Source organism: Oryctolagus cuniculus, chromosome X, assembly GCF_051225735.1.
Source record: "Oryctolagus cuniculus isolate XC-2025 breed Fujian yellow rabbit chromosome X, ASM5122573v1, whole genome shotgun sequence".
Taxonomy (NCBI): domain Eukaryota; kingdom Metazoa; phylum Chordata; class Mammalia; order Lagomorpha; family Leporidae; genus Oryctolagus; species Oryctolagus cuniculus.
In genome coordinates, this window is record NC_142888.1 from 56,236,629 (window position 1) to 56,260,641 (window position 24,013).

Sequence of the window (24,013 nt, forward strand, 5' to 3'; positions counted from 1 at the left end):
CTATGTTAATTTATAAATGAAGAATTCTAAATAGATCTATTTAAATGCACACAGTAAAATATACTTAGATATCCCCACATTTTCAAGTGAGGCAATTAACAGTCATCAATTTATATATGTTTTCATTCAGCAAGCATTTATTAAATTGTAAGTATGTGCACCATCATCTTGTGTTAAACTTTGTAGAGTTATGAAAATTTGACTTGATTTGCCCTCAAAAAGAAATCCCTCTAGGTTGGTGTTGGCTGACTATTTGAATTTATCAGGTATGAGTGCTGGTAGAATTTTTATTCCTTTTAAAAAGACAATTGAAGCAAAATAAAAGACTTCTTTTTTAAAAAATATTTATTTATTTGAAAGAAAGAGTTACAGAGAGAGAGGTCCTCCATCTGCTAGTTCATTCCCCAAATGGCTGCAACAGCCTGAGCTAAGCCAATCTGAAACCAGAAACCTGGAGCTTCCTCCAAGTCTCCCATGAGGATGCAGGGGCCCAAGCTCTTGGGACATCCTCTACTGGTTTCCCAGGCACATTAGCAGGGAGCTGGATTGGAAGTGGAGCAGCCGGGACTTAAACCTGTGCCCATATGGGATGCCAGCACTACAGGTGTTGGCTTTACCTGCTATGCCATAACATCAGCCCCCAAGAAAAGACTTCTTAAAAGAGGACAATTTGGGCTGCTTCTTGAAGCTGGAACAGAGTAGATCGGAGGAATATCTGTGGCTTCCTAAGAACTTTAGATATAAGGCTGAAAATGTATGAAGAATATGGCAAGATTAGGGATTCTGAAGTCGAAGTCACAAAGTATTCCTGCATAAAATAATACAAAGATAATTGAGGCCTACATTGTGGTGCAGCAAATTGAGCCTCCACTTGCAATGACTCTGGCAACCCATATTAGTACCGTTTCAAGTCCTGGCTGCTCCACTTATGATCTAGCTTCCTGCTAATGGTTTAGGAAAGCATCAGAAAAAGGTCTGGGTCCCTACCACCCATATGGAAGACCTGGATGGAGTTCCAGGCTCCTGGCTTTGGCCTGACCTGGCCTGGGCTGTTAATGCCCTCTGGGGTGTCTACCAGCAAATGGAAGACTCTCTCTCTCTCTCTCTCTCTCTCTCTCTCTCTCTCTCTCCCTCTCTCCCTCCCTCCCGCCCTCGCCCTCGCCCTCGCCCTCGCCCTCTTTCCCCTTCCGCTCTGTAACTCTTTCAAATAGAAAAAGATAATAAAAGATAATTATTCCATACTATTCCATCATTAAATTACATTGGATTATACAAAAGACCATAAAGTATATTGAATGAAAGGGTGCTGAATGAAACTTAAGGAGTGACTGAAATCATCCTATGACTAAAGCTAGATAATTTTGAATTCTGGAAAAGAACATAAAGTGGTGAGATAATCCTCCAAAAATTGTGGAACTAAATCAGCCTAATTTGATGCAGGTTGCAATACCATTGATAGGTCCATTTAAAAGGCTCCCTTCATTCTCCCACATCAATCTGTGAACTACTTCCTTTCAGAGTGTTTTTAAAACATTCTTGTTCAGAGGCTAGAAACCATTTTTTTTTTTTAATCTGAGGTGAAGTGAGTGTTGCATTTGTTTGTACCCTTTGTGGCCAGAACAATTACTAACTTCAGGGATACAAGGGAAGGGAGTTAGACCTTTGATCTCAAGTGAAACAGTTTAAAACCTATACTTGAACAATGGCTGTTTGGAAAGTATGAAACATTTTGTGTACCAGAGTTCAGTAGACTAGAATATTTAATGATCTTCAACTGAAAGAGAGGCCGGCCCAAAAGCATAGGCCAGATGTGTTAGAATCTAGGGGAAGTTCCTAAACCAAGTAGAGGGAGGACTACTTGCGGAGACATTTTACAGCTGAAAGTTTTAAGCCTTGTATAAAAGAATCAAGCAGATGTTACTCTATTACTGAAACTGTCTCAGTCTTCAGAGAAGGATTTTGGTGTAGTATTCTTTACCACAGTAAATTAGAAGAACTGAGTGGGGTAGGGTATGCAGGGTCTTTTCTCCCACTACAGTGGTTCAAAAACCAAAAAGTTTGACAAATACTGCTGCAGACATAACATCCAGATAGTTCTACTTTTCTATTTACTTAAATTTTTTATTAACATAAAGAAAACAGATTACAAGTAGTTCATAGACACAATTCTAAGAATATAGTGATACTTCTCTCCCTCTACTTCCTTTTTTTAAACCTTTGTGATAATATATTTTTAATTTACTTTATAATCACAGGCTTAGTGTTCCACTAAATAAAGAGATCAACAGTGGAAAGACCACTGTTCAACATGCACATAGACAATGGCTATACTTTTCTATTTTCATCCAGGTTCCTAGCATTATTTGGGTTTGTCTTAAGAGTAATTGCCACTTCTTTTTATTAAACAGTTTGAAGTATATTATAGAAATTATAAAATTCAACCATGCTATGGGTACAGTTTAATGTACTTGTGTATACATATATGGTACTATACATCCATCGACAAAATTTCATTTTAGAACTTGTCAGTCACTTCTAAAAGAAATATAACCTTGTGTCCATTTATAGTTATTCTCTAATTTCATGTTAATTCTTATGTTCTAATCAGAAATTGGGCTTTTACATGAGGCATACAAAGCAGACATGAGCCAGGCTTTTCTCATTCCTTTGTATCACAAAGCAGTTCTTGAAATCTCTTTCATGAGCCACTGTAAGGCAAGGGCTGTATGGACAGTATGAGTATTTATGTTCTTGAATACGAGCTATGCAAGTGGATGGAGCTGTGGGTGAGAATTCGGGAGATGGTGCCATTGCTATGAATCAGGGAACCGAATTGTTTTTCTTTGACTTCTAGTAATTCTTTATGCCTCATAATGTCAGGTTTTCTATATGATTTTTCCCTCTATATAGTATGGAAAATATGGACTTAATATACATATTTACTGCTAAAGAACATGAAGACTTGAAGAGAGAATTATATATTAATCCTCTGACATAAATATGCTATTCTGAGGTTGTGCTATAGATTAATGACAAAGAAAACAAAGTGTCTTCTTCTGTCCTTTCTCATCCCAATTGAGATGTCTGTCCTGTCCTTTATCTGGGATCTTGAAAAGCAGTCAAATTAGTTTGCAATTCATCCTTTCTGAGGCTGATTTTCCTAAAAGAATGTTTCCCTCAGCTGAAAATTTTCCCTATGGCATCCGTGGAATATCAACTAGTTTCTTTTGGCATGTGTGTCAGGAAACCACGATGCCTATCCAAAAATCAGTCTTTGAGATGGATACATATACTGACCTTCAATTAGGCTCCGGGTTAAGACAACAGGAGAAAATCAATAGCTTATTTTCTCTTCCTCTTTCTTTTTTTCTGCCCACATTTTGATGTTTGCTGAGATAAAGAGTCATAAGTCTAAAGGCAAGCATCTCCACTGAACATCCAATGCAGCTACCATGGGCTTAAGGGGTCATGCTTAGGCTTAATCATTGTAAATCTACCAAATCGGGTCTGTCAATATATACCCATTCCCACTATATACAACAATGTTTGCTCCTTTGTTGGAATCAAATTTCATTGCCCCTTGTGCACCTTGCCACATCCTCCACCCTCTATCTCCTGTATTCTTTGCAATGAGCTTTGCAAGGAAGGTGTAAGGTAATTGGAACTCTGATCATAGGGGAATAAAGCTATGACATTGAAGTATGTTGTTCAATTTCATCACTCTTTGCAGGTGTCAAAGCATACATTGCCTCCCACAGGGGAAGGATGAAATTTTGACCCCTGTCAAAAAGTTCATGGAGAAGCTTTTTGCAATAAAGCTGTAGATCAGAAATAATTATGAAATGTCTATAAGTTTACAATAAAGAAGAAATCAAGCCTTGCTATTTTCTTTCTTAACCTACCATTTTTCCCTTGATTGTTTTACATGTATTTTGTCAATTCAATTCTTGTAGACAAGCTAATCAGCAACAACTTTTAAACAGAAACATATACCACAGATTTTCAAAATAATGAAATACATGCCAGTGGATTCCAAATTGAAACTTTTAATCTGTCATTTTCCTATCACTAATGATGACACCGAGATTTTATTCACTTTTATAGCACTTAGGGTATTTAACACAGCTTCTAGTTCTGATACAAAGTGAATTGGAAAATTTTTAAAAGACAGACATTATATGCAAAGATTGTATGTTGGCTTTTGTTAATACAAAGCCTGATTTGGGAAAACTTAGATACATAATTTTAACTTCATGAGCTGGAAGCCACACCTCCCTTGCTATGTGTTGCTATATTCCCTTACCTGTCAATCAGGTGACTCCTCCCCAGAAGTACATCTCTTCCCCAGGACCTGGGCAGTGAAGTTGGGGGTGGGGGGATGGAACCATGTTAACACTTCTGTTTTTCTAAGCTCATAAAAAGCCAAGAAAATGGAAGCTGGAGCTCTCCTCCTTGGGGACTCAGGATGAGCAGAGCAGGGTATGAAAATTCCTCTTTACCTTTCCTGGCCCACTCTCCCTAAACAAGCCCTCAAGTGCCTGTATATTTTTCTTACTTTGTAAATAAGCCTTATCGTGCTGCATGTCTTGTTTGTGCCTGTACCTAGAATTCCTCTCTAAGTAAAAGGCAAGAGTCCGGAACATTAATTTAGGACCAACCTAACCCACAACTAGCCTACTGACTTAATGGAGATATACTAGTATAAATGTAGTTTTTGATGTACAAGCTCTGCTTTATATTATCTTAAAGTGATAGCTATAATTTATTGAATTTTGTATTACTAGGCAAAGTATTAAGTGTTTTAGATTCATGTGTATTCACTCACTTATTCTTCACTGATTGAAGTAGGTGATGTTATCCTTCTTATTTTACAAATGATAACACTGAGGCACAGATTATTAACTCAACCAAAGTAAATACAGTTAGTAATGGAACTGACATTGGAATCCAAGAAGTATGGCCCAGAGACTGTACCTTTAATCACTGCTCTATGCTGCCTCATAGACTCAGAGAATAAAATGAGTTCCGTATTTGTAGGTAAGGCTCATAATGCTGCCCTTCCCCCGTGAGAAAATGTTCTATGATCTGGATGTGGCCTCTGGGATAAGCCTCCCTTCTCCCCAGGGAAAACACCTTAACTAGAATCAGATGTGGAGGGCCAATGTAAGCCTAACATGGCTGTAGCTCATAGAACACCAGGGCCCATGCCCAGGTGTTTTGATAGCAAACCAATTGTGCTTGTTTACGCATGTGCTATTTAATGCTGCGCACTCTGGCCGGGCAATGCAGATTATTGACTGACCAGCCATCATCTATCACTTTGGTAAGTAGAATTTACTCATGTCTGCCAATTAGACTTTTGGGTGGTTTCTTTGAATTTAATGAACATTATGCACAATCCCTCTTGGACTTTGGGCTCTTGTAGTAAGACACCATTCCAAGTACATAATACATAACATTTTCCATGGAAGTAATTTGAAATTCTTAGGTGTTATTTAATACTCTTAGGCAATAAGTAACTAACTGAACTGGGTTTTTCGCATACCAAGTCAATTCCTTTATAAGTTAGACTTTAGGAGATTAATTAACAGTTGTAGTCAATTAGGATAACATTTACTTCACTGCCAAAGCAATGTAGTAATGCATTAAAAAGTGTCCTTGAACGCAGTGTGAGAAACATAAGGCTATAAAATAATGCATATAGCCCTCAAGCAAAAGTCATCATGATAAAGGCTTCTTCCTCAAATCCTCACAGCATATTAACTTTCTATCATGCTCTCCTAAGCACTATTGTAATTGAGATTAGCTATTTTGGTCACCACATAAGAAAACCTGTCACAAATCTCTTTGCTTAGATAATTCCAAAAGAGTTACAATATAAAAAACATCACGGTTAGGGAGTTGAATTGGGTCATGGACTTTGAAATATTTCATTCTTATTAATGCATTGCTTTTTAATATGAAAATTTGAGGGTAGCATTCATTCACTGTCTTGCCAATTATGTAAGTTAGAAACTCTCATAGTAGGGATCTAAAGTGTGTTTTCACAGCCTCTACCTCTTACCTCTTCTTTCTCAGGTGCTCTTATCCCTGAGTGCTCCCTTCATGGTGTTAAGTGTATATTTCCAAGGTGGGTTGCATCATGCCACATAACTCTTTAAAAGCAATTATTACTCCTTAATTGTAATCTAGTCATTACTTCTGTAATGAACTGAAATATTATTATGAATTTTAAAGTCTTTAAGGATTAGGTTCCAAACTATTCTCATAGTTTTTTATTTCATTATTTACACATAATTCTATTACATACTATGCTCCAGTATCTCCAAAATACTTGACATATTCTAAAGATATTCTTATTGTTTTCCACTTTTGCTTCTTTACTCATTACTTAGAGGGAGTAGATAAGAATATGGGATCTCTGGTCATATTGCCTAGTTTGAATCTTAGTTTTAATACTTACAAGGAGTGTGGCCTTGGGCAGTTTATTTCATCTTTCTTATTTTTCTATAAATCATTTTTTCTCAAATGTAAAGCAGATAATTATAGAGGCTATCACACAGGATTGCTATGAAGATTAATGAAATAGTCTAAAGTTGGGAAGTATTTAGAATAATTCCTGGCAGATTAATAAGCTCCCAAGAAGCATTATGTTTTATTGTTGTTGTTGTTATTGTTCCTACAGCCCAGAATATTTTTCTTGCCAACTTCACCTGTTGACAGTTTATGTTCCTTTGAAGGATCAGCTTAAATGCCACTCCCTCGATAAAGCATTTGGAAGTTTCCCCTATGTTATTAAACACTGCCTTGATATTTTGAGTTTACTTCCACACTAGCCTCTTCCCTACACTATATTGCAATCTACTTTTGCATCCTCTACTGCTCATGACACAATATCTGGCTTATAGTTTGTGATCTATAAGTGTATATTGAATTGAATTGAGCAGAAAAATCTTGCAAAGCTTCCATCCTCCAGAATTCTTTTCCGTGGTTATATAGTAGGGAGCTATAAAACTAAAAGTAATTTTTGCCTACAGTTCTCCAATATGAGTGTGGAAAAGCACAGTGGAAGGGATATCATGTCATTTAACCTAGATGCCTTTTCCTCACTTCTTTTCAATCATCTACCCAGCATGCCACAAAGCGACTGCCAATTCAAACATATGCCATGTGGGCATAGTTTTCTCATTGCCCAAATTGGATCAGATATGCACATATGCTGTATGACAATTTGTTCTGAGTCTGGCTTTCTAATGGTAGTGCCTACACAGTCATAATGCATTTTGTTTGCTGTGTGCTTAACTCAGAGACAGTTATGGCTAGTTTCTTTGAAATGCTTGCGGTAGAGGGATTCAAATAGTTTCTACCCATCCTATCAAGCAGCTAATGTACCAAGGTTTTATTCAGCATAATAAATAATTTTCATTCTCTATTTTTCTTGAAGCCAAGGGGCAGTTGTAAGTTTACAGGTTGGTAGACCTTATATTTTTACTGGCCACTGAAGAATGTAATAATGAAACATATTCTGAAAATATAGTCCAGCTCTCCTCAGGATGCTGGTCAGTGGATCACTGAGGCTTGAGTTCTATTTCCTGAGACTGAGCAGACAAGTTCCCAAAATAGCTCAGTTGAACAGTTTTGTTGGAGTACTTTTAGGGAAATACTAGCAGTTCCCCAAATGTGCTATAATCTCTCTTTTCTCCAGGTCTTTATATGTGATGCTTCTTCTGTCTACAAAGGTGGTCTTTTTTCTGTCCTCACCTTCTGCTTATGTACCTCATTCCATTTCAGGTGTCACTTGGACTTTGCAATAACCTTTTCTGAGCCCACAAAACTTAGTTTGACGTCCTTCCTACTCACCCTCACAGCACACATGGCTCCTACCACTCTGAATTATGTCCATCTGTTTACTTGTAGCTCTTCTCAACTAAACTGCAAAGTACTGAAATACAATACCTCAGTCATTTTTGTATTTCCATGCTTAGGCATATAATGCTTACACCTGATAAGCAGAGTCTCAATAAATGTAGTACAATGAGTCAATTTTCCATAAAGAAAACAATATTCAGACCCCATTTTACTTCCTTGTCCCCCAACCTAATAGTATACGCATAAAGGTACAACACTCAAAATGGAAGTAGTCCCAAAGTGACTAAGTGGTTAGAGGTTAGTGTACAGTCTTTGGAGTCATACAGAGACAGAGCTTCAAATTCCAGATGTGCCACTTAGTAACTTTGTGATCTCAGGCAGATTATTTATCTTCTCTAAGCCTCTGTTTCTTCATCTTTGAATTATGGATTACATAATATATTCATGTCATAGAGTGGCTGTAAGTATTTAATCAGATATTGTATGTAAAGTGCTTCAGATAATTCATGATGCACCATAAGCAATCTATTGATAATAATTATTATCATTAAGCTTAATTTGATCTAGAAAATAGGTAAGATGCTTTTAACACAAGAAATTTTAGGAAAATGTCTTCCTATCAATTTTTCTAGTTAGAGAAATTTGTGGTGGAATATGTATTGAAATGTATAGAATTACATGATACCTGAAGACAGCCATCTTAATGAGTCTGACTTTGTCAGTATGTTGAAGCTTTTAGTATAATAGCTTCTTTTACTCCATGCTGCTAAATTTCCCCTCATTGCTTTCCAATAGATTTTCCCCTTAGTTTCTTTATTTCTTTTGCTGAAACCCCTTAATGCTGTCATGGGAGGAGGACATAAAACCGTTAGCGCTACAGAAAGACAAATAGTGCATGATTTCCCTCGTTTGTGGAAGATGAAAAAGTTGGTCATAGAAGTAGAGAGTAGAATAGAGGTTGCCAGAGCCTGGTGAGGGTAGTAGGGAGGGGGGGTAGAGAATATGGCTAGCAAGTTATCAGATAGGAGGATCAAATACTATTGTTCTATAGCACAATAGGATGATTATATCTAATAATAATTCATCCTATATCCTAAAATAGCTAGAAGAAATAATTTCAAATATTTCCAGCACAAAGAAATGATAAATCTATGAGGTGACGTTAATTACCTTCATTTGATCACCAAACATTTTATACATATATGAACATGTTGCACTGTCCTCCATAGATATATACAATGATTATATATCAATTAGAAAAATTCATAATGAAACAGTTAATATTAGGAATTAATTATATTCACTATGCTATTAATGGTAACTAAGTTATCATTCTTCTATACTCTAAGTCCTAAAAAGTATGTGTGTATTTTACTCTGCTTTTTCTGTCACAAACATATGTGTGTATTTATCTCAAGACTGTGAAACCAATTTGGGGGAACCCTACAGTTACATGTAATTGTTACTCTAAACATGTCACCTCTAGTCTTTCATTGTCTATTTTCTTATTCATATGCTATAAGAGAAAAAGCTATCTACTCAGATGCCTTATGCCTTCTAGAAATGAGGCACTACCTGAATGAGACATCCCACACAAATTTATAGTGACCTAAAATTAAGCATAATACATATGAGGGTACTTCAAAAATGTTCATGGAAAATTCAGTTAAAACACTAATTTGTAGCATATGTTTGACACAGTAGTTAAGTTGTTGCTTGGGATGCCTGAATCCCATATCAGAGTTCCTGGTTCAAGTCCTGGCTCCTTCACTTCTGATCCAGTTTCCAAGTAACGTGCACCTCATGAGGCAGCAGGTGATGGGTCAATAACTTGGATCTCTGCCACCCAGATGGGAGATGTGGATTGAGTTCTAGGCTCCTGGTTTATCCCTGACCAAGCCCTGGCTGTTGCTGACATCTGGGAGTGAACTAACAGATGGTTAATTTCTCTGTCTGTCTCTCTTTGTTTCTTTGCTTCCAAACAAACAAACAAAAAAGATGAAAGTAAATATAAATTTAAAACAAGTTTATTTTGATGTATTGAAATATATGCATATAAAGGAGTCTTCAAAAAGTTCAAGAAAATGCATATTATGAGAAATCTATGCATGGATATAAAAATTTTTTCACAGCAAAAAGAAACTTACCTATTCAATTTTAAATGAGTTCTTTGAAGTGTCCTCGTAATTTCTATGTGAGGCTATCAGAGCATTATAAGCCAGCCTACTAGCAGACATGCCTAAAGGTGATCAGCATCTTTTAAAACCCTTAAAGTTAGTCAATGTGGTATCACATGAGTAGAATTGACCCCCCTTGTAGGAATTTGTTCTGATAAAGCACTGCCAAACAAAAAAGGAATTTTCTTAAATTCTGAGGATATATCTTATTTGTTTTATTCGTTTATTTAATGAAGATAACATAAAGTTGCAACTTCTCATAGCCTTCATTCAAAGGATATCAATGTTTCAGTTTGGCTCAATAACTGTTTATTGCTTTACTCCTCTTCAAGGAGGTCATAGGCATGACAATCTTTTAATAGCCAGTTTCCATGGAAGCTCCATTGCATATACATGATCCATTTTGGCTATAAAGAGATATAGAAAAGTATTTGTAGGCCTTCAACATACACACAAAGCTGTGGTGAAAAAAAGCCATCATGAAGCTGTTTTTAAGGAAGGCATATTATTTGGAGAAGCCACACTTTCAATGTACTTCAGGTATGAGAAAAAATTTAGGATGCCCTTTAATGCATTATGAACAAATGGAGATGCATTATATAATGTTGGTATTCTGGGAGACCTGGATCAAGCAAGATAAATCAATACTTCATGCATATATAACTCCTTCCTTTCAAGAAGCTCAAAGCCTTGTTTTCTTCATCTGAACAAAGTTAAAACAACTCAACTCTGACTGAAAACTTCATTTTCCTTTAATAAGTGTGTATAAATATCAGATATTCTTCCCTTCAAAGTCCTAGTAGGCAGCTCTGCTTATTTGACTTTAGGTTTGTGTACAGAATGCCCAGGATGTTAATGAGTGTTCTGGATGTTGAATACATAATGATATTTTCGCATGCAGGCCAGAGAACAGGCAATTTGGTTGAATATCTCTGTTTTTCCTCTCTGCTGTGCATGTATGTGATATATTAGAATTTTGAAAAATGTTGGGAGCGCTAATGCTCCACTTATGCACCAATCCGATTTCTTGCAAAAACAATCACCTGGGGCACAACTGAAAGGCAGAATTAAATGAATCACCTGAAAACAGCAAGTAATGAAGAAACCAGCTGTTTTAGAGCCTGAATTTTATACTCTTGGAAGAGTAGTACTGTATAGAAAATTAAAGTTATCATTTTTTTTGTACCTGGCTACTTGGTTTCCTCTGAAAACATCATGCCTACCCTACCTTAGAGTGTACAGCCATTTTAGAGGTATTAGTGGATGCTGTTTAAAACACATACAGCCACAGCTGTGAAAATTGATAGCTAACTGCACAAAAAGAAAGAGGAAGGAAACCAACACTTAAAAAGAACATCAAACTGTAGTCATTAGTTGACCATAATGAATCATTCAGTCATTCAATACATACACATGGAAGGAAAATTTTGTGCAATTTGAACAACAGGCACAAATATATGAGTATGTGAAAGCCTTGCTTGCACAGGAAACAGACACAGGATGTGACTAAATAAAGTGCTCATTAGGCCAGGAGACTAGACAGAACTGAGAATAATCATAGGTTGGGTCCAGAGTGTGGAGGCTTGTCAATGCTTGGAATTGGATTTAATTTGGGAAAAATAAGCCAGTGGAAGCTTGTGGGTCTGACAGTGATACAATCAGACTTATACAAGGTATAATGGAAACATTATTTTATTGTTAAAAGGGAGAATATTTGAATATATCTTTACACGGGGGTACTTGAAAATGTTGGTGGAAAATGGAATTAACAGATAAGTTTATGTTGGTGCAAAAAACTGAGATTCATGCATATGAGGAGTCTTCAAAATGTGAATAGAAAATGCAATTTAAAAAACTATACATGGATTTTTAAAATTTCTTGAACTAGGGGCCGGCGCTGTGGTACAGCGGGTTAACGCCCTGGCCTGAAGCGCTGGCATCCCATATGGGCTCCAGTTCAAGTCCCAGCTGCTCCTCTTCCAGTCCAGCTTTCTGCTGTGTCCTGAGAGGGCAGTGGAGGATGGCCCAAGTCCTTGGGCCCCTGCACCCACGTGGGAGACTCAGAAGAAGCTCCTGGCTCCTGACTTGGGATTAGTGCAGCTCCAGCCATTGTGGCCAATTTGGGAGTGAACCAGTGGATGGAAGACCTCTCTCTCTCTCTCTCTCTCTCTCTCTCCACCTCTCCTCTCTCTGTGTAACTCTGACTTACAAATAAATAAATAAATATTTTAATAAATTTCTTGAACTAAATTAAACTTATCTTTTCATTTTCTATAAACTTTGAAATATCTTCATGTATAATGCCATGCAATATTAATATGTATGCTTGATATTCGTAGACTTATCTTTGTAGAGACACACAAACTCATAATAGTGCATGACTCTGGGGAGGGAAAATGAAGATTTGGTACATAGACTTTGTTTCTTGGAGGGAGATTTATTTTTCACTGTCTATCTTTCTACTGATAGACTGTATTTCTACCATGTATCTTAGCCCTGGTTCTGTGTAAGCAGAGCCTGAGGTTAGATTAATGTGCTGACATTTTGTTTTGGAGGGCAAGCCGAGGGATTTGAGGATAAAAAATAGAAGGGGTTGAGATGCAAGGAAAGGTATGAAGTAGTATGAGGCAATGAATTCCTGAGCAGGCTTTTGTTTCAATACCTGATGTGAGGAGACACAGAAGGTTGCTCTCAGTTGGTGCCTTTGTTTGGCACTGTTGTTGCTGGACATTTTTGGAAAGCTTGTAAACAGAACCTGCTTCTTGGAGTAGACCTCATAAAGCAGAACAGAGGTAGAATTTACCTGAATGAATGTCTATTGGTCAAGTATACCAAATGGGGAAGTAACGTTTCTTATTTCCAGGTTGCTCCATCCAGGTACTTGGGCTACTCATGATGCCAGATCATGCAACATAGTGTGGCATTTTGTTCACATTCACACATGGGAGAATGCTTAAAGTCTCTGGTGTGGGGCTTTGACTTGGATACTGGCCAGCTCTGTGAATTCAGCCCTGGAGGTGAACAAACACAACTGGCAAAGGAGCATTTAAGAAGGTACAGAAGTTTATGTCCAAGTCACTTTTTAAATGTATCTTTAAAAATAAAACTATTGAGGGACAAACATTTGGCACAATGCCTTAGATACCAGTTGGGATGCCTGCAACCCATATTGGAGTTCCTGGCTTCAAGTTGATTGTTTCAATGGAAGTATATTAACTAAAGCAATAGAAATAAGGAGAGATGTAAGCCATATTCAGAAAATGTTAGTTGGAAAAGGTTACTGACTGGGTGTAGGGAATAGGGCAAAGATGTAAAGTATGATTGGATATTCCCTAATTTGGACTGTGGACAGGGAAAACTGGATGGACAACCGAATTTGCTTCGGGAGGGAAAACAATGAATTCAGTTTTGCCCATGTTGAATTGGAGTTGACAGAATAGAGCTAATCTGATAAAAATCCTCTGTTTATAGTTAGAAATATGTAGCTGGAGTTCAAGAGAGATCTAGGCTGTAGGGACATCTTGGGTCATAAACATATACATAATAGGAGAATTTGGGTTGTTTGAATGGAGGAAGTCATCAAAGGTTGTGTTTGTTATATTCAGTTTAAAACGCCAGGGTATATGCTCTACGTTTTAGAACTGTGTCCATCAAAATGATTTAAGCCTCAACATTTAATAAATATTTTAGTTTTATTCATCAGGAACAGAAGCCATGCTCTCAGCAACTAGTCAGTATAGAAGAGTACTTGAAAAAGGTTGTGAAAAACTGAAATTAAAATGTTTATTTTGGGGCCGGCGCCATGGCTCACTTGGTTAATCCTCCACCTGCGGTGCTGGCATCCCATATAGGCGCCGGGTTCTAGTCCCAGTTACTCCTCTTCCAGTCCAGCTCTCTGCTGTGGCCCGGGAGTGCAGTGGAGGATGGCCCAAGTGCTTGGGCTCCTGTACCCATATGGGAGACCAGGAAGAAGCACCTGGCTCCTGGCTTCGGATCAGCGCAGCGCTGGCCATAGCAGCCATTTGGGGAGTGAGCCAATGGAAGGAAGACCTTTCTCTCTGTCTCTCTCTTTCACTGTATCTCTACCTGTTAAATAAAAAAAAGTTTATTTTGGTGCATAAAATTGAAACCCATGCATAGTTATTTTTCATAATATGTAATTTCTGTGAACTTTTCAAAGTACATTCATATTAGGAACCCCAATCATATGTAGATCACCACCCTGAGTGCTCTGAAGCAATAATAAAGGAAATGATAGGCAGGATATCTTGCTGAGTTTCTGACAAATATAAGCCAACCATGAAACATAGAATATTAACCACCATCACAAAGGCTATTAAATGTATCATTAATCAGAACTGTATATCCCAAAGCAACAGAAACATGTATGTACAGTAAGCAGATATATGCCTTATGCAAAAAGAAGGTGTTTATTATTCTGAACAAGGTTTTTCTGTTACAAGTACTTGCTATGTTTAACACATAAAATAATTATGCCAATGAAAAGTAGTATTTTGATCAATCATAATGTCTCTTTTTTAAGGTCTAGAGGACTCAGTATAAATACAATCATTTTCAGGTCAAATCTACATGATGAGAAGAATTGGCTTAATACATTGAATCCTGTCTGTGTAGATAATAAACCAGGTGGTACAAGACTAAATGGTAGGAGCTGATAATTTTCCCTCTGAACTAAGATGACCTTCATTGACTGAACATTCACTATATGTGAGATACCCTGTCTGATACTTTCAAGAGTGTCTCATTTAGTACTTATAATTACTCTAAGGTACAAATTGTTATCCCCATTTTCCATCAAGGAAATTGAAACTCAGAAAGGTTAAGACATTTTCTCAAGGATATGCAGCCAAAATTGCTAGTTATAATGAAAATTTTAGGAGCCATTACCAGCACCCACCAATATATTCAGTTCTCTTTTACTTCCAGATACACAAAGAAATTTATTTCCCCACCTCCTTGACATTATAAGAGGCCATATAACCAGCTTGCTTAATGTAATCAGATCAAAAGTGGCACATCACTTTTAGGATGAAGCATGGAAATGCCAGTGCTCAAATCTCCAATGCTGTGTTTCCTAGTTGCCGTGGACCATGGGTCTGTATATTGAGATGACAGCATTCTAAGTTAGTGGAGCCTCCATCAGCCAGGTGATGATTGTGTGGAGCAGAGAGAGTTCCTCAACCTTCTGCTCCTCACTCTATGGCCAGTGTAATTTGGACAAGTAACAATTAGAAACAAACCTATACTATTTTATTTAAGCAACTGAGATTTTAGAATTTTTTGATACCACAAAATAACCTAGCCTGTATCCTCTTTAGATCTATCTATCTATCTATCTAAGAGACAGAAATCTCCCATTCAGTGGTTCACTCCTCATATGCCTGCAATAGCTGTCCTGGGTTAAGCTGAAGTGAGGAGCCAGGAACTCAGTTTGGGTCTCCCGTGTAGGTGGCAGGGGCCCAGGGACTTGGACTATCATCTATTGATTCACAGGAGGTACATTGGCAGGAAGCTGGAACTGGAGTGGAGTCAGGACTCAAACCCAGGTACTCTGATATAGTATGTAGGCATCCTAATCAGTATCTTAACCACTAGGCCAAACTCCATCTCCAACGTAGTTTATCTTGATTGACAAAGAACCTGCATGTTTGCTCTATATCCTGCCCCCTTTACACCACTTTCCTGAATTAGCTGTTAGACAAGCTAAATGCACATATAACTGCTGCATTCTTTTGTTTCACCACAAATACTGAATACTTGCTTCCTCATTATTTTCATTTCTTAAATAGAATGGTGAGACACAGAGAAGTTTCTGCTTGGATTTCCTCAAATAAGCTGAGGAAATTCACAGCACTACAAAGGAAATCACTTTCCATATACACAATCTGCTGCAGATGCATGAACACAAAATCATTTTATGTCATATACTTGATTTGAGAGATGCCAAGAGAGAGAAATGCATATTTGTCTGGGGATCCAATCTCCAAGATAAAGTAATCTACAGGCTCAATAGCACTCATTGGATACATGCATTTTTGCCACATCCCTAGGGCCTGAATCAGTCAGTGTTAAACTTACAATGGTAGTTGACCTTCAACTAATTGAAAAATTTACCTGTAAGTTCTGGTGCAAAAGTAGTCACAGTCCACATGAACACCTGTGTTTCCTTTGAAGTATAACATATTTTGGGACTCAGCCAAATTATATGCTCCTCTTTCATTGCTTGAATGCACCTTAAAAGGGCATCTTGAGTAGTGAAATGAAAATTAAAGTAGCTCTGTGCTCATGGAACTGATTTAGAATCAACATGTAAAAATCATTTGTATGTAAATGGATCACACTTAAATGAGGCAAACTTCTTGATTATGATTCATCTAGATTTGACCCTAGTGAATAAATGCATTGTGGGGCACAGCCATTCTGATGACAACTTCTGGTAGCAATAGTCAGGCTAAGTTTCTCTATTAGCCATCATGATGTGAGTGTGTTCCTTCTTTCCAGCAATGTTTGACATGGCAAGTATAAGGTTTCTATGGGCAACTCTACTCAGGGAATAGAAAAATCGAGTCATCTTCCAGGTGAATTTGACTTTAAATATTAGCAGGTCTAACTTTATTTTGCAAATACACTGGAGTGTCTAAGTGTCAAGCTTTGAGAGACAGTTTAAATATCATGTAAACCTAAATATTTCAAGATCAAATCCAATTTCAATTAACTACTTGCAAATAGGCCCAATTCTCCAAAAGTTATGTTGTTATTAAGAGAACAGTATGTCATCATCTCCTTTAAATTCCAATTTGCCTTTCAGGTACTTATTTTCATTTTTCTTTCCATAAAATACATTTTAATTGACTTTCACCTTGTAATTCAATCGTGAGTCTCTGCTAATGTCAAAATACCAGAGTGAAGTGTGTGTGATTTAGAAATAGAAAGAAAATTGAGAGGTTGAATTACAGCCAAAGTATTCTTTGGAGGCTCAATAATGCCATCGGAAACATATTATTCAACATATACTTTTAACTGATTAGTCATTTCACTATGTGCATGGAACATCTCTGAAGCACCACTTTTCAGCTCTACATCTTTCTCCAGACATGTCTGTGTTAACCAGTTCCCTGTTGACTTTGACCAGCTCAGTGCAGGTGAACCATGAATGCATCTTGCTTGAAGCCTGTCCTGAATGACTCTTGCTTCTTCCATGGATTTCTTTGACACTACAGCATAGCCCATAAAGGGAATTTGCTCATCTCTCACACAATTGTCAGCTGAAAGTGTAGGGACGTTAAAGATGCACAGGGTAAGCCTTGTTGGATGAGGAATGAAATATGATAAATTTTTTCCTCTTTCTTTTCGAGTAGTCCATTCTGAGAAGCATTTCCTGTCTTTGTTCAAGGTTCTACAGCAGCAAGCAACCAGTTCTCTGGGAGTGGCTACTTTGATAAGGTGTCCCTGGACTTGGATTGTCTCCCTCATTGTTTCACAAATTCTGTCGTTTATGATCCCTGGATCATACTCCCAAATAAAACAGGTTTCTAGCTATGATTTTGGGAAACTAAGGCCAAGACACTAAATATATTCATTAATCTAGACAAATCCCAAATCTTTACCATAGCTTGTCAATTATACTAGAAAATATCAAAACCATGTCCCATGTAATAAATCTATGATTTAGCAACTTTTTTAAAAAGAAGAGATGTATCAGGGAGAGAAGTTTATTCAAGATAGATAACAAGAGGTACACACACACACACACACACATACATAAATGCTGAGACATACATAGCAAAGAGAGTCCTTATTTATTCATTCATTCATTCATAGAGTACTTGAGTATATACTAGCTGCCAAGTACTGTGCTGGATATTAAGAATATAGAGATAAATATAGTCAATACCATCTCTGTACTTATGAAACTTATAATTTTCAGATTTTATAATGATCAGAGACACATCCAAGAAATTTACTCAAAAGGATGGAAATGAAATTCATTAGTCAGAATATCCTCTATCCTCACTCCCAAATGATTGTAGAGGTAAATACATAGGTAAAAGTAGAGGATTCAGAGAGAAGAATAAAAGTAATTAGTAAAATGGGTCCAGCATTGTGGCACAGTGGGTTAAAGCCCCAACCTGCAGTGCCGGCATCCCAAATGGGCTCTGGTTTGAGTCCTGGCTGCTCCACTTCCAACCCAGATCTCTGCTTTGGCTTGGGAAAGCAGTGGAAGATGACCCAAGTCCTTGGGCCCCTGAACCCATGTAGGAGACCTAGAAAAAGCTCCTGGCTTTGGATAGGCTCAGCCCTTGTTATCCATGTGGGAGACCCAGATGTAATTCCTGGCTCCTGGCTTTGGCCTGGCCCAGCCCCATCCATTGCAGCCATTTGGGGGAGTGAACCAGCAGATCCCTCTCTCCCTCTCTCCCTCTCTCCCTCTCTCCCTCTCTCCCTCCCTCTCCCTCCCTCTCCCTCCCTCTCTCCCTCCCTCTCTCCCTCCCTCTCCCTCCCTCTCTCCCTCCCTCTCTCCCTCCCTCTCTCCCTCCCTCTCCCTCCCTCTCCCTCTCTCCCCCTCCCTCTCCCTCCCTCTCCCTCCCTCTCCCTCCCTCTCTCCCTCCCTCTCTCCCTCCCTCTCTCCCTCCCTCTCCCTCTCTCCCTCCCTCTCTCCCTCCCTCTCTCCCTCCCTCTCTCCCTCCCTCTCTCCCTCCCTCTCCCTCCCTCTCCCTCCCTCTCTCCCTCCCTCTCTCCCTCCCTCTCTCCCTCCCTCTCTCCCTCCCTCTCTCCCTCCCTCTCTCCCTCCCTCTCTCCCTCCCTCTCTCCCTCCCTCTCTCCCTCCCTCTCCCTCCCTCTCCCTCCCTCTCCCTCCCTCTCCCTCCCTCTCCCCCTCCCTCTCCCTCCCTCTCCCTCCCTCTCCCTCCCTCTCCCTCCCTCTCTCCCTCCCTCTCTCCCTCCCTCTCTCCCTCCCTCTCTCCCTCTCCCTCCCTCTCCCCCACCCCCTTCCTCCTCCATCTGTCACTATGCCTTTCAAAGAAATAGATTTTCTCTAACCTGTTAACAAAAGCTTTATTTTCTAAGCAATTTGATAGGTCTTTATTAAATAAGATTCATTTTAATATAGTATCTTTCGTAACATAATTTCCTCATTCCCTTTTGCCTCATCTTGCTTTGTGAGTTTTTCAGGGACCCTGAGATGAAACATTGAGAAGGTGATGCAAATGCCCTTTTGCAGCCATTTGGGGAGTGAACCAGCAGATGGAATATCTCTCTTTCTGTCTCTACCTCTCTCTGTAACTCTGTCTTTCAAATAAATGAAATAAATCTTTTTTAAAAAGTAATTAGTAAAGCCAAAAACTCATGCCAGCAATAAAGTAAGAAAACTACTAAAGTCATTGAATCAGTTCCCAATTTGGCTGTGATGCATCACAACTTTAAGTTCTTCTCTGAAAAATTCATCTGTAAATGGTTCTGCTCATTGACTGCCTTGCTAAAATAACAAAGTTTCCTTCCAGTGATGTTCTCACCAGGTGACTGCCAACGCTGACTCAGAGAACTTAAACTCAATGAGATGTTCGTCACCTCCATGAGATTTGCAGTTATGCAACCAAGGAGGCAATTATTCAAGTGACTGTTTGAAGAAGTAAAAAATCTGACTCTTTTAAGACTTTACACAGTACTCTAGCTATCCAGATTAATTTGCGTCTGGGTTTGAAGTAACCACTTAAATTATGCATCTGTGCTCTGGGGTTCACTAACACATTTCTCAAGCTTCAAAGACTGCCATCTCACCTCAACCTTATGTGACTAACAATGCTTAGTGTCTCAATATGTTAGGGCATTTGCATCGCCTTCTCAATGTTTCATCTCAGGGTCCCTGAAGAACTCACAGAGCAAGATGAGGCAAAAGGGAATGAGGAAATTATGTTACGAAAGATACTATATTAAAATGAATCTTATTTAATAAAGGCCTATCAAATTGCTTAGAAAATAAAGCTTTTGTTAACAGGTTAGAGAAAATCTATTTCTTTGAAAGGCATAGTGACAGATGGAGGAGGAAGGGGTTGGGGGGGGAGGGAGAGAGAGAGAGAGAGAGAGAGATCTGCTGGTTCACTCCCCCAAATGGCTGCAATGGATGGGGCTGGGCCAGGCCAAAGCCAGGAGCCAGGAATTACATCTGGGTCTCCCACATGGATAACAATAGTCCAAGTAATGGCCCAAGTACTTGGGCCATTTTCTACTGCTTTCCCAGGCACATTACTAGGAAGCTGGATAGGAAGCAGAGTAAGAAGGACTCAAACTTGTGCTCTGATATGGGATGCTCAGTCAGAAGTGGCAGATTAACCTGCTCCACAACAACACCAGCCCTAAAGAAAATATTTTGTGTTGACATATTTTCTGCAGTGGGAGAGCCTTATCTTGCCGTAGTAAATGTAATAAATACCCAATTCCCTCAATTTGGTGTTTGAAGCCTTACAAAATAATAGCTAATAATGGCATCATATGCCACATACTTGGGCTATAGACCATGTGTTAAATGTTTTACCTATCATTTGTATCTCATAACAAAGCAATAAAGATATTATTATTAGCTGTGTTTTATAAGTCGCTCAGAGTGGTTGTAAAACTTGTTTAAAGCCACACAGACAGTGGAAGAACTGGAACTTGATCTATACTCAAAAGAATGTGATTATTATACAAGACAAATGGCAGAGATCTAATGCATAAAAATTGGTAACTTTGGAAAATAGATAAAAGATTATCCTCAAATTATAAGACATACTAAAACTTAGAAATAAGAGACTTATACTTTGAAGGTCAAAATGTTACATGGAAATTATAAAATCATTGGATATCAGCAACAAAGAAATTTAAAAGTGTACTTCAAAAAGTTCATGGAAAATTTACTTAAAATGTTAAGTACATAAGGTGCAAAAAAACCTCAAATTCATGTAGTTTTTTATAATGTGCATTTTCTATGACTTTTTCAAGTTCCCTTTATTCTGGCCTAAGAAATAGATGATTTACAAAACAAAACAAAATCTCAGATTGGTCTCAAGATTCCTGTTAATAGTGGGTTCAAGAAAACAATGAAGAAAATCAAGATAAAATGCTGTCACCCAATAATTATGTATTCATCTAGGTTGTTGTTTATTTGTATGTTTGACTATGTAATAACTCAAGAATTATAGTATCTATTCAACCTTCTTGTTTTTTTATTTATTTGACAGATAGAGTTAGACTGTGAGAGAGAGAGACAGAGAGAGGTCTTCCATCTACTGGTTCACCCCCCAAATGGCCACCTCAGCCAGAGCTATGCCGATCCAAAGCCAGGAGCCAGGTGCCTCCTCTTGGTCTCCCACGCGGGTGCAGGGGCCCAAGCACTTGGGCCATCCTCCACTGCCTTCCTGGGCCACAGCAGAGAGCTGGACTGGAAGAGGAGCAACCAGGACCAGAACCTGGTGCCCATATGGGATGCCAGCACCTCAGGCGGAGGAATAACTAAGTGAGCTACAGCGCCGGCCCCTACTCAACCTTCTTAAAAGTCTTGAAAATATGTTCTGTTAATATCAAGTCTCACTTTACAAGAGAAATAACCGTAGGTAATTTCCTGGAGGATTAATTTATAGTATACTAGTTAGGTTATCCTTGCCAAATACATTTATGTAGTAATTTTTTTTTTTTTTTGATAGGCAGAGTGGACAGTGAGAGAGAGAGACAGAGAGAAAGGTCTTCCTTTTGCCGTTGGTTCACCCTCCAATGGCCACCGCGGCCGGCGCACCACGCCTATCCGAAGGCAGGAACCAGGTGCTTATCCTGGTCTCCCATGGGGTACAGGGCCCAACGACCTGGGCCATCCTCCACTGCACTCCCTGGCCACAGCAGAGAGCTGGCCTGGAAGAGGGGCAACCAGGACAGAATCTGGTGCCCCGACCGGGACTAGAAGCCGGTGTGCCGGCGACGCAAGGTGGAGGATTAGTCTACTGAGCCGCGGCACCGGCCTTTATGTATTAATTCTAGTATTGAGGATTCTTTTAAGTTAAAACATTACTATTTTAAAATGCAAGCACTTCTAGAAAGGCTAACATATTAAACACTTTGGCTATTGACAATAAATTAATGAATAAGTTTAATTGATCAAATTTTTCCTCCTAGCAGCTAAGCTGAGGTCAGGCAAACCTCATAATTTTTATGTGGTGAGAAGAAGTATGAAGACCATGTTGCAAGCAAGGTAGATGGAGAAACCTGAGTAAGTTGCCAAGCAAAGCCAGAAAGCATTTGCACACCCTGAAGACAAAGTGACTTCTTGACACTTTTGCTTAAGACTGCCTCAGCAAAATATGATGAAAAAAATGTAGAAAATTGAGCAAAATCTTCACTGGGTCCAAAACAATGAATGGAACAATTTTTAAACATGAATCCTTGATATTGTTATCCTGTGATTTGCTTTTATGTTTTCCCTATAAAATAAAACTCAGAAACAAAGGCTTGTTAACTGAGTATTTCAGCTAAAAACAATTTTACTTGAAGTGATCTTCTTAATTTAGAGAAGATCTATGCTCAGGTTGATCCATAATAATGGATTTGAAGGATGGTCAACAAAGAGAAAAAAATTGCATAGTGTCCATTTTGTACCAACCTTAATGGATTATTTATTTTTGTCTTAGATTTAGCTAAGGCACAAAACAATTTTATTGTAGCTACTTAGCTTTGTAAGAAATTACATGTAACAGTATATGGACATTCATGTCTTTCATACTTAATGTAGCAACACGACTGAAAAATGTATAAAAAGGTGACCCTCTCTCCCTAGTACTGAAATTTAGTATTTAAACAATTTATTGTATTCTAATAAGTATGTAAAATAGAATTTTCTCTTGGAGCCCTATGGAGTTGCATGACTTCCAACAGCTTAGAAAGGGAAAGAAAAAGTATAGGTTCATTAAGAAACCCAGAATTTAAATGGCTTCCTCATATTCTCAGCACCAGGTCATACCATAATGTTCAGAAGGCTCAAAATTATGTATAGATAATATCAGAGGTCAGCTCCACCAGGAAATGTGGTTATATTGCATTGTGAGAAAACATTCTCTGAAGGGAAAAAAGCCACTGTATTTTATGAAAGAACAAAAAAGCTCCTGTCATTCCATTAGTGTTTCAAAATCTTTACTAGCTAGCTTCTTTTACATAAGGTTTGGTATGGTGTAGTGGTTAACATCATGGATTCTGGAGCCTGATTGTCTGGATTTAAATCCCATTTCTTCATTTATTAGCTGTTTGATATTGGGCAGTTTACTTCTCTTTGCCTCAGTTTTCTCATCTGTGAAAAGGGGATAATATGAATACTGGTGTCTTATTAATGTTGCAAGAATTAAATAAGTAAAAATGGATAAAGCTCTTGGAACAATATCTGTCACATAGTACATACTGTATGTGTTAGCTATCATCATATAGAATTAACATTGAAGCTTCTTAGCAATTATTACCTTGAAACAAGCATTTCACATTTAATAGACTGTCATTAATATGCCAATTACATCTATATTTTCTATGTCAGGTGAGATTTATCATGAATTCAGCTATCAAAATCAATTATCTCAATTATCCATAACAAATCAAATAACAGCAAAGCTTCATTAATGACAACTATGAGGAAAATGCAGAAATGAGAATGGCTCATGTTTAACCTCCTGAAAAAGGAACAAATATTATGTTTATTGATATTTTATTTCTGAATGACATTTTAAGATTAGATGATTGTTTATAGCCCTTGTCTCTTCCGTAAGGAACAGTATTTTTTTTTCTTCACACCATTTGTTGAACTTTTACTTAGTATATAGGGTTAATCTTATAAATATAAAGTAATCTGAAAATTGATCTTTATAAAAATTAAGAGTGGGAACAGGAGAGGGAGGAGGAAGAAGGGTTGGAGTGTGGGAGGGAGGGTAGGGTGGTAAGTT

At 38.2% G+C, this 24,013-nt stretch overlaps 1 long non-coding RNA gene across 5 annotated transcripts; it reads left to right on the top strand.

Moving 5' to 3' along the window:
• The first annotated feature begins 5,184 nt into the window (after positions 1-5,184).
• On the top strand, positions 5,185-22,650 carry LOC149119655 (uncharacterized). Of its 5 annotated transcripts, none has more exons than XR_016227779.1 (4): positions 5,185-5,323; positions 12,910-13,100; positions 21,284-21,558; positions 22,209-22,650. It is a non-coding gene; the product is annotated as an uncharacterized LOC149119655 (long non-coding RNA). The 5 variants fall into 5 exon arrangements; XR_016227778.1 differs by having other exon boundaries at positions 5,186-5,323; positions 22,212-22,641; XR_016227780.1 differs by lacking the exon at positions 21,284-21,558 and having other exon boundaries at positions 5,193-5,323; positions 22,209-22,627.
• Positions 22,651-24,013: the final 1,363 nt, after the last annotated feature.